Source organism: Calidris pugnax, unplaced genomic scaffold (assembly GCF_001431845.1).
Source record: "Calidris pugnax isolate Ruff unplaced genomic scaffold, ASM143184v1 scaffold13, whole genome shotgun sequence".
Lineage (NCBI taxonomy): Eukaryota > Metazoa > Chordata > Aves > Charadriiformes > Scolopacidae > Calidris > Calidris pugnax.
The window spans coordinates 18,376,096-18,386,167 of record NW_015090810.1 but is presented as its reverse complement, the minus strand read 5'-3'; positions in this window follow the sequence as shown (position 1 = coordinate 18,386,167).

The following is a 10,072-nucleotide window of genomic DNA, read 5'->3' as shown; positions in this document are numbered from 1 at the left end:
ATTAAAAAAAAAAAAAATAAAAATCAAGCTTCTCAAATTATCAGGTGCGATAATTTGTTAGGCTGCTTTTAGGTCCTTATCTCCATAAACATTCAGAAAAGCTGCATGGATGAAGGCGTTTTAGAGTGAATTCTCTTTCCACGCAGTACAAGTGAGGTGAAGGTTTAAAAAAACCCAAACAAATACAAACAGCCCAGTTCTTTCTGATTTGTGTTGACCCTTGCTCTAGGGCAAGGTACCCACTCCTGCTGGGTAAGTGCCAGGGCACTGGAGAGTTCAACCTGAGCTATTTTGCAGTTGACTGTTCCTCCTTTCTTGGTAAGAATTCCTGCTTTCAACTTTTAAAATGGCACAGCGACAAAATAAATGTGGTTTGTACAAACCTGAGGAGTCTGTGGTAGAGTATGTGGATATGTCTTTATTTTTCTTCCCCAGTAGAAAATCCTGTAATTTTGTAGAGATGAAGTGTCTTGTGGAATGACATTCCTCTTGCCCATTATTTATTGCTATTTTGTAACACTAAAGTGTACTGGAGGTTTTGGAAGGCAATTGTTTACTTCTTTTAAAACAGGAAAAGGAATTTATAAAGCAGTTCTGTGTTACTAAGAGTATGCAATTACTATGTAAATTCATTAAAATGATAGAGTGGCAGTGGGAACGCTTAGGAAGCTGTGTCTCTAGTTAGAGTAGTTAGTGAGATGTTCCTTCCTGAGTTTTAATAGGGTGTAATCCTAGAAAACCATCTACTTCTGATCATAGACATCTCATTTACCATGGAGGTTGATGTCATGTTTTCCTAAAAGTGAGGACTTCTTCATACGACACATCCCTTTGGGAAGCTCAAACAGAATTCCAGAACAGAGAGACTCTGTACCTGTCCATGTGAACAAGTGTAGGCATTAATCTTAACAACCCAAAAATATATTTTCTGTTCTACCAAAAAGAATCTTAACAGTTGTCTTTTCAATAGGTCCTGGTCCTGTAGGTTAATCTGTATTGTATCTAGTATCTCATAATCAATCAAGTCCGTCTTGTCCAAGTGTCAAGATGAGTTCCTATCCTTGTTAGAAATTAGGGCTTAAATTGGTTTGTAAACCTGTATTCCTCTCCACTTCTGAACAAAGCCCTAGATTGGACCTCTAAATAGGACAGGAGGATCACTGATGGTCTACAGCCCTCAGCTGTGCGAAGGGTCTGGGCTTGGGCTGTTTCTGCCAGCTCAGAATTCCCCAGTGAGGGAAAAAATGCAGCTGGTGCAATGTTTGCAGAGGCAGCTTCTCCATGAGCACCAAAGCCGTAGTTGTCTGTAGAGGGTCTAGATGGAAGGGTGAGGAGAGAGGGGAAGAGAAAAACCAGAGCTGTGCTCCGTGCTGCCAGCCCCTGAAGGTAACCCAGTCCTCCAGAGCGAGTACGACCAGGAGCCATTGCAGTAGCAATGAGGAGTCAGTTCTCAGCTCTTGGCATGGGCAATGCTGGGGGTACATCCATGCTGTAGCACAGGAGGGAACCTGGCCTTTAGTTTTCAACAGAAATCTATCGTAACTGGGACTTGGGCATCTGTATTTCACTTCCTCCTCCTCCTGAGTAGCTTGGGGTTTTTAAAACTCTCTCTGGGTGTGATGGGAGATTTGGAGCAGCTGGGAGTCGTGCACAGCAAGGGGATGGTCCTGGGGTTTATAGGAGTTGAAGGAGACACCAGCAAGAGAGGACAGAGAGGAAATGTGGGGCAGCTCAAGGCTAAGTGTGAGTCAGTTTGGAAGGTAGGCTTTGTTGATGGCAGAGCTTTGTTACCGGTGAATTTGGGAGGGCAGGGCTTTTTGAGGAGACATGGTTCTGGCTTGCCATGGGCTGGCAGGAACAGGATGCCTGCCTAATTGTGCAGTGCCTCACAGCCCTCCGTGTAAGAGCTATGGAGCTAAAATTTTAATAGCTCTCTTGAGTATGTTGCCATGCAAGTGGCCTCAAGCCTGCTCCTAAACTACTTCACCTGGTAAATTATTGCTGCTGGGTGGTGAGGTATCTCCCCATGGAAGGTGTTCATCTTCTTAAGTGTCAATGCTTGAGCATCTGCTCCAAATCCCTGTCTTGTCCCCTCAAACTCTTCCTGGTCTCTCGGTCCAGTCTGTTTGCTGCAGTTGTCCCTGTGTTAGAGGCCACCTGCTTCTGGGGCTGAGCAAGTTTTAGCTGCAGCTCAGTTTATGTGGCACAATGAACTACTGCTCCCATTTGGCTCACACAGTGTTTCTGTTTTGAGTGGGCATTATCTTGAGGGGGTGAAAGAGGAGGGGGTGTGTGGGGGGCCTGGTGTGTTCCTGAGCTGTGCTTAAGTGCTGAAATGTGGCTGGGCGTGCGGCTGGGAAGATCTGCCAGGTTTCCTAATCGTGTCTGTGGCTGCTAAATGCCATGTGCCTTGGCTCCCAACATTTTCTTTATGCAGGCTGGAGGAGTGATTTAGAGCTCTCTGCCAAGTCCTGACATAATTGTGTGTGGCAACCACAGAAGACATTGCCAGGTTCAGGACTAAGGCAAAGTTTCTTGTCTTTGTCACTTCCTGAGGAAACTTTGACAGCCCTTCAGAGAGACTTTGGGAGGTGGCTTGCTAACTGCCATCTACAGTGACCTCCATTACTCCTTTCCTTTTGTTTTTGTTTATTACATTTTTATGCTGTGAGCGTTCATCATAGGACCAAAGGAGTTAGGGTTGGAAGAGACTCAGAGGTCATCCCTTGGCCCTAAAACTCCTCTTATAACTTACCTGACATATGTTGGTCTCACCTGTTCCTAAAAAACTCACGACAAAGGTTTATCTTTTCCCCAGGATTATGTCCCAGAGCTTAACTGCTCTTACTGTAGAAAGTTTTTTCCCAAACGTAGTGCCTATGCCTGCCTTGCCTGAGACATCCTTTCTTCACCCTCCTGTTTGTGTTTCCATTTGCTTGCTTGTAAGAAGTCATTTGCTGGCATGCTTTCTGCTAGCATGTAGTTTGAAAATACTGTCTGAAGTCAGTAAGCCTACATTCGTAAAAGTAGTGACATTTCCTCTGTGGAGGAGAAGGAGGTTTCCTCAGGAGTTTCACCACAGCTGGATCCCAATTGCTGGGTATGGGTAGCAGTTTATTACCTTTGGTGATGTCGTGCACCTCTGCGTGGGGCATCTGCACGTGCAGGCTGTGGAATTGAGCTCAGAATTGTTTGATATTCGAAGCTATTGGGAATATGATAATAGTTTTCTTAAGGAGAAAATCTCTCTGGTTTTCCTGTCTTCATGCCATGGTAATGTAAAGGTCTGGGTTCTGTTGGGTGGAGAACAAATTCCTGTAGCAGAGTGTATGCATGCCTCAGACCTTTCAATGCAAAGCTTAAGTACCTGCTCTTCTTCTTTAAGTAGTTATTATACTGAACAGGTGGGACTGAGAATCTTTTAGTTGGTGTTTATAAAATACATGAATTTTACTTCTCTTTTGACTCTAATATGTTTGTCATTATTAATGCTCTTAGTGCCTAGATGTCCCAGCCCAAACAAGTGCCCTGCTGTTAAAACCAAAAATGCGTCCCTGGGTGGATTGTGCCACTGAAGGACCTTTCTTCTCACGGGCTGTGTATAAGGGGCTCTGCACGTTAAGATGAGCATCCTACTGAAGGCAGTAACACTACACGGGTGCAGAAGCTGTGCAAGCATCAACAGCTGCAGTGCTATAGCCTAGAACAAAACAAGAGGGACCAAAGTAGAGCGGATGACAAAAGTGGTTGTGAAAAGAAAAAAATAAATCGTACTGATATAAATGTATGCCTTCTAAAATTTTGTCCAAAAAGTATCCATCTGAGAGGAGAACACAGGCTGACAAACAGGTTTTGGTTTTTTTTCCCCATGTTAATGGTTCATCATTGTCTACTTACTCATTCATGGTTTATTATGTAAACAAGTAGCTCTATCGTGAGAGAAATTTTTTTGCATAGCTGTCTGTCTTGTGGAGTCACTGGTGTGAAACATCTATTGTTGCAACCTTTCCATCAAAGGAGCCCTCATCTGTGTCTCTTTCCTAGCTGTTTATTTCTCTGCATTGTAGTGAAACATCAAATCACATGTAAAACTGGACAAGGATTTTAAGTCCATGGGGAACTGAAAGGCAGACAGCCAGACACACGATTAGCGTGACTACATATGCCTCATTTCCTTGGGAAGTGGTATTCTCAGTATTCTTCCTTGGTGAAGAATACTCTGAAGCTTGCACTTATGTGTGCATATTTTCATACTCCATTGCCCTGCTTTACTGTTCGAAAGAACAGTCTACCAGGATACTGAAGAAGACAGAGACTGTGGTCATTTTGGTTTTGGGGCGAAAAATATTGCATTAAAATCCGGTTACATAGCAAGCGAGAAATGCCTTTTCTCTTGTGTCAATAAGTCAGTATGTTCAGAAGTTGAATCTACCCTTTTCCTATTAAGTTATAAAATGTTTAAATGGCTAAATCAGATTTTTTGCAATGTAAACATTAAATATGGAGGTAAACAATGTATCAGAATTTAACAGAATTCAGGATTTCATGTTGACTTTGGCCTTACTGCTTTCTTGATGTATCTACAAAACTTTCTTATTTACTCATGTATTCCAGAAGTTTTGGGTGGGATTGCTTAGAAAAGTGAGTAGACCGGGTTATGATCTGAATATCCTTCTAGGAAAAGATGAGTGCGGAGGCCACATCCTGCTTTCATTTCCAGCAGCACAACCAAACTGGATTTCTGAAGCAGCAGAAGGCAGGACTTGAAGCAGGTTTTCCTTTCAGTAGCTGCAAAGCCTCTGAGGGGGAAGCTCGTTAATACTCATCAGCTGGGCAGCAAAAGAATACCCCGTGGCTGGTGCCAGTTGCTGGAAGAACTGCACGGGGTTGACTCTGATCCACTGACAACCAGCTCTCAGCTCCCACCTGCTGCTTATCACTTGCCCATTGAATGAGACCCTGTTGTGGCTATCATCCAAAAACCATGTGCAGGCTGTAGTTTTACTGTCTCTCAAATTGTATTTATTTCTGTTGGTTTATAGTGTTACCAATTGGGTTTTGGTTCTTCTTCTACGTTTCCCCATCCCCTTGCTTCAGTCCTTCTTTTTGATTTCTTAGATTTGGCTTAAAAATTGTGGAACTTCTTATTCTACAGTAATTCTGAGGAAAAAAGTAAATGCTTTCTTTCTACGAAAATAAGGAAGTTGAAATGGTAATAAATCCTTTATTTTTTGGTTGGGTTTTTTTGTTTGTTTTTAACACCAATGAATGCAGTTTTAGCCCTTCTAAGTGAAGTAGTGCTGAGGCAGACACTGTGAAGCAACCAGAAGCCCTGCATGTGAGGAATGTGTGTGGGGGAAAGAGAAACCCTCTCATTCTCATCAAGCAATTCCTTTTAGCTGGGTTAAGTCAAGCCATATTCAAAGGCCATTTTAAATTTACATTTAAAGTATGTTTTCTGAGACTCTGGTTGATGGTACGACTGGTTTCAAGGGTGATAATTTGCCTTATTGATAGGGTGTGTTGCAGCTAGAGTGAAGTTTGAGGGAGAGGCAAAAGAGGCATTAGCTGAGCTGCTCGTGGGCAAAGGCTTCTGAACCTGCAGGGCTTTTGTGAATGATAATGTTTACAAATTACAGTGTTGGTAAATTTTGCTAGCGTTGGGTTGTGTCTGAGCTGGCTAGGTGGGTGCTGCAGACTCTGCAAGTGTACAGGCTGGATACACATACTCTTTCTGAAACTTCTCAAACTAACTTCTTGCTGAGAGGAATGCGTCCAGGGAGGCTGGAGCCACAGCTCTGCTCTGGCTGCTTTCAAACAGCCACCCTTTTCTTTTGCTTCCCTTCTGCTCCTTCTTTCAAATGCCATTTGCCTGGTCCCCTACAGGAACTGTTGGTTTGATGACCATCCATTTCATGGCCGCGTCCCTGTTCAGATGAGTGGTGCTGTTTTCTTCCTTTCCTGCATCTTGACTTTGAGGCATGCATTGAAAGGGAGCAGAGTTGGCTTTAGCAGGTTTGCTAAAGTTCACCCCACCTTCCCCCAGTTCAGGTGCTGCCTCAGAAAACAAACTGTTGAGTGCAGGGCAACTTGTCTTCTCAGCTTCAGTGGCTCGGGTGCTCAGTTCCCGACCTCTGTTGCTGGAGGGCTGTAGTTTGGAGTCACGGGTTGATCTTGCCATCATCTCCACCTGGAGATATGTGGGGCTTCCTCTGCTTGTGTGTTCTTCAAGCTGCCTCTGGGGCCAGCCAAATGCCCAACACATGGGTACCCAGAGGTGTCCAGAGGTATCCTCCAAAAGGGTCGGGAGAGGTGGTGGGAAACCGAAAGGGTTCATTTGCTCCTACTACTGGATCCTGACATCGAAGGGAACAAATGCATTTACCCTGGTTAAATTAGGTAGCGTGCCTGTCAGGCTTTTCAGTCTTTCTCAGGGTTGGTCTCAATCTTTTATGGAGTTTATCCCGGGAGCACTGAGGAGCTAATTTTAAGTGCAAAAATCATTTGCCATCTCCAGAGCTGGCAGTGCGTATCAGTTCAGTAAGTGTCTATTCCATCTTGCTCCTTGGTTTCCTTGCCCGTGCTGTGGATGCTGGCACACGGGCTAATAGCTGAGAACTTCCTACTCTGGGTTGTGGCTTCAGCTGCTCCCCATGAGCTCTGCAGCACGGCGAGTGAGCCAGACCCATAGCGGCTGGCCCAGGGGGCCTTATTGTGCAGCCCCCTGGGCATGGCCAAAGCTCTCGGTTGTGGGTTGCTCTGATGTCCCTGGAGCCTTCTGCGGGGATGGCACGAGGACACGGGTGGGAACAGCTTGTCCTTGGGCAGTCCGGGTGGTGGCTCTGCCTGCTAGGGGAGGAAGAAAAGGAGTGCTTGCCACTTCCTAGCTCTCCTTGAGAGCCTTCTCTGCTCCTTGTGGGGGCTCGTCATGCCCCACACCACCTTATCTTCATAGCCAACAGGCAGCTCGTGTGAATGCAGCTCTGCAGCCCCTCACCAGAACGTGCGTGAGAGCTGCCATGGGCCATGCACTCCCAAAATAAATGAGAATAAAAGATGGTTTTAATTCTCATGGAGTTTTGTTTTGATTTTTTTTTTTTTTTTTTTTTTCCCCTCTCTACCTACCTTGTACAGACCCGCATAAGGGTCAAGGTGAACAGAAATTTCATAAATTCCATCTCAACTTAACTTTTAGGATTCCAGGAAAGGCAGACGTTTCAATTTTCTCCCAAAACATCTTATTCCACCCTTCCTGTGAACGCTGGCGGTTCTGAACACCACTGCAAAAAGACAAACCCAAGCTTTAGCAAGCCGCCAGCGGAGGTGGATGGGAGGCCAGCTCGGAGGACAGCCTTGTGTAAGCAAATGCCAGTGGTTTGATTTACAGTCTCCAGCCTTGCAGGGCCGCTCGTGAAAGCTGAACAACAGGCGGTGGAACAAATGCTTTTTATTTTCGCCTGGCTATTTTTAAACGTAAATGCTAGTTAGTGTGCGGTTTTTATATTTCTTGGAGGAGAGAGTAGAGCAGTTACGGTTTTGCACTTTTTGTTTTGGACAGAGTATGTTCTTATTTGGGCAACATGTGGAAGTACATGTGCATGAAATCCAGCTACTAAATACTTTGTGTCCCCGAGTTATTGTTTCCTCCTTTGTCAGCAGAGAGACAGGATGCTGCAGACGTCATCGGGTGTCCCGGTTGGACCTGTCAGCCTCTGCTGGGGACAACTGCAGGGACTATAAAAACTGTGAGAGCAGTCTTTTAAAACGATTAAAATTTCTCTTGCAGAAATTGACCTACGGCTAGGGACTCTCCGAGGCAGAATTTCCTTTGCTTCAAAGCTGTCTACAGAACCAAAGCGATTTAGAGCTTCCTGAAGCGGGCTTAATTTTGAAAAATTAATGTTTTTTGGCCCATTTAATTCTGCAGCAAACAAAACTGTTGTGTTGATAGGATGTAATGGTTCATCAGTAAAGCTGTGCTTCTGACCGATGGGATGTGTCTGAAAGCCATTTGCATGTTCACTGGTGACCAGTGAGATAGAGTGGGCACTGGAGTAGCTTTAACCTTCTCTATCTTCTGCTTGTAACCAGTAGCTGGTACCTGTCTCCAGGATTGCCACTGCGTGTATTCTCCAGACGTGCCCATTTCTTGCTTGTGAGCCTGGTGCTGGGAATTCAGTGACACAGGGGGAATCCTTCGGTATTTAGTCAACATCTGGTGTGTGCCAACACAGGGAAGCTGTAACCCCGATCACTAGGCTTCCCAAAGGCTGATGTGAAAAGCATCCCTGGGAAGACTCCCCTGAATGTGATTCACACCAAGGCTCAATTTGGCTCTTGGGACTTGATTTCATTTTTAACTAATTGATCTAGGGGGGAAGAAGTACCTTATCACTATGGTGAGTAGTTTAGGAGTTAGAAGTATATTACAACTGAAAAATTTGAGGTGTTTGTACATGTGCAGTCACAATTATAATTTCAAGCAACTTCTGCCATCTGCAGAAGGAAATACTATGTTTTCTTAAAAGAGTCTTTGTTAATTTATAAAAACATCTCTGACTGGTACCAGTCTGTAAGGGCACACTTCCACTTTGTGGCTGGATAAATCTGGTGGTTGGTAAATTCCTGGAAGGATTTGGGAAATGAGAAAAGAACATACTCCCTTCATTGGATAGGAAGCCCGTTGTATCTTTTTTTCTTTTTTTCCTTAGTGTACTAAATATAAGTGGATGTATTTTAAGAGTCATAAAATCAACACTCACTCTATAATTTGTTAAAGCTGATATGAACAGGATGCTTAAAACCACATTTAGGCCAGAAGTCCTTCATGGTGCATAATCCATACTGACTTCAACCTTTGCAATACTATGCAAACAATCTTACTTTTGGGATATTCGTTTCTTAGAGTGTGCTACAAACAAGGTGTTCTCTTACATTCTCCCTAGGTCAGCATTTCTCATTTTTTGGATGATACTGCTCTTGTAGAAAATTCAAGGAAAGTTGGACTTTTTGTCTTTGCTTGATTGTCAGTGAAGGAATTAAATGTTGTCCCTCCCATTTAATGTATTCAAGTGTTAAGACTACAGGAGCAGAGTGTAGTTTATGAGACTAGCCTTCAGAGTTAATTATTTTGTCCTTTGATATTCCTCCCCCTCCCTGGCTTCCCTGTCCCCCCTGGATATTATTTTTTTTTCTTGCAGGATGTGCTTGAAAAGAATAAATGCATGCCTAGGCATTTGACAGTCAGTTGGAGCACGTTTTATGTGACAAAAACGGCAGTTGTATAAAACCAGATAATATAAATGCTGATTTGAGATTATGTTACTGAAGCCCTAATTTGTTGTGTCTTTAAGCATGTGTTTAATTCTAAGCATTGGGGTAATCCCTCTTCAGCCGTGTATAAGGGTGCAGCCTTTGCTGAACGGGGTCAGTTGAGTCCCAAGGTTAAAGCTCAGCTTATACTTTAGTACACAGCTGAATGTAGGGTTGTGTGTAGGACAAAGATAAAAAGTTTATGCAAATTAAGCATTTGAGATAACACAACTCTTGAGTGATTCCTGTCATTTAACATTAAAAGCAGATAAAGTAGCTCAGTTTTACCTTTGCTTGGTTTTCAGCATCTGGTAGGCTCTTTGGAGAAGGAATAGCTTAAGTGGTGACCAGTAGAAAAAGGGGTGTAACAGTCGGTGTAGAGGAGACTTGGAGGAATAAAGTGATAAAAAAAGAGACTAATGGGGGAGGAAGTGGAGAACTGAAACTGAGAGACCAAGAGAAAACATTAGGGGACCGTTGTGGGTGATCTGTGGGAGCGAATGAGGAACGTGGGGGGGCGGGAGCGAGGGAAAGAGAAGCTGAGAATAGGGAAACAGAAAACCATGCAAAGCAAAAACAATGAATGGAGTAATACATACAAAGTGATAAGGTGGGGTGAAAAAACCCCACCACCTCTGACTTGGTTTTAGCCTTCAGTTTCCTTTTTTTTTTTTTTTTTTTTTTTTTTTTAAAAAAAAAAAAAAAAAAAAAAAAAAAAAAAAAAAAAAAAAAAAAAAGTTCTAGGAAAAATATTAAACCC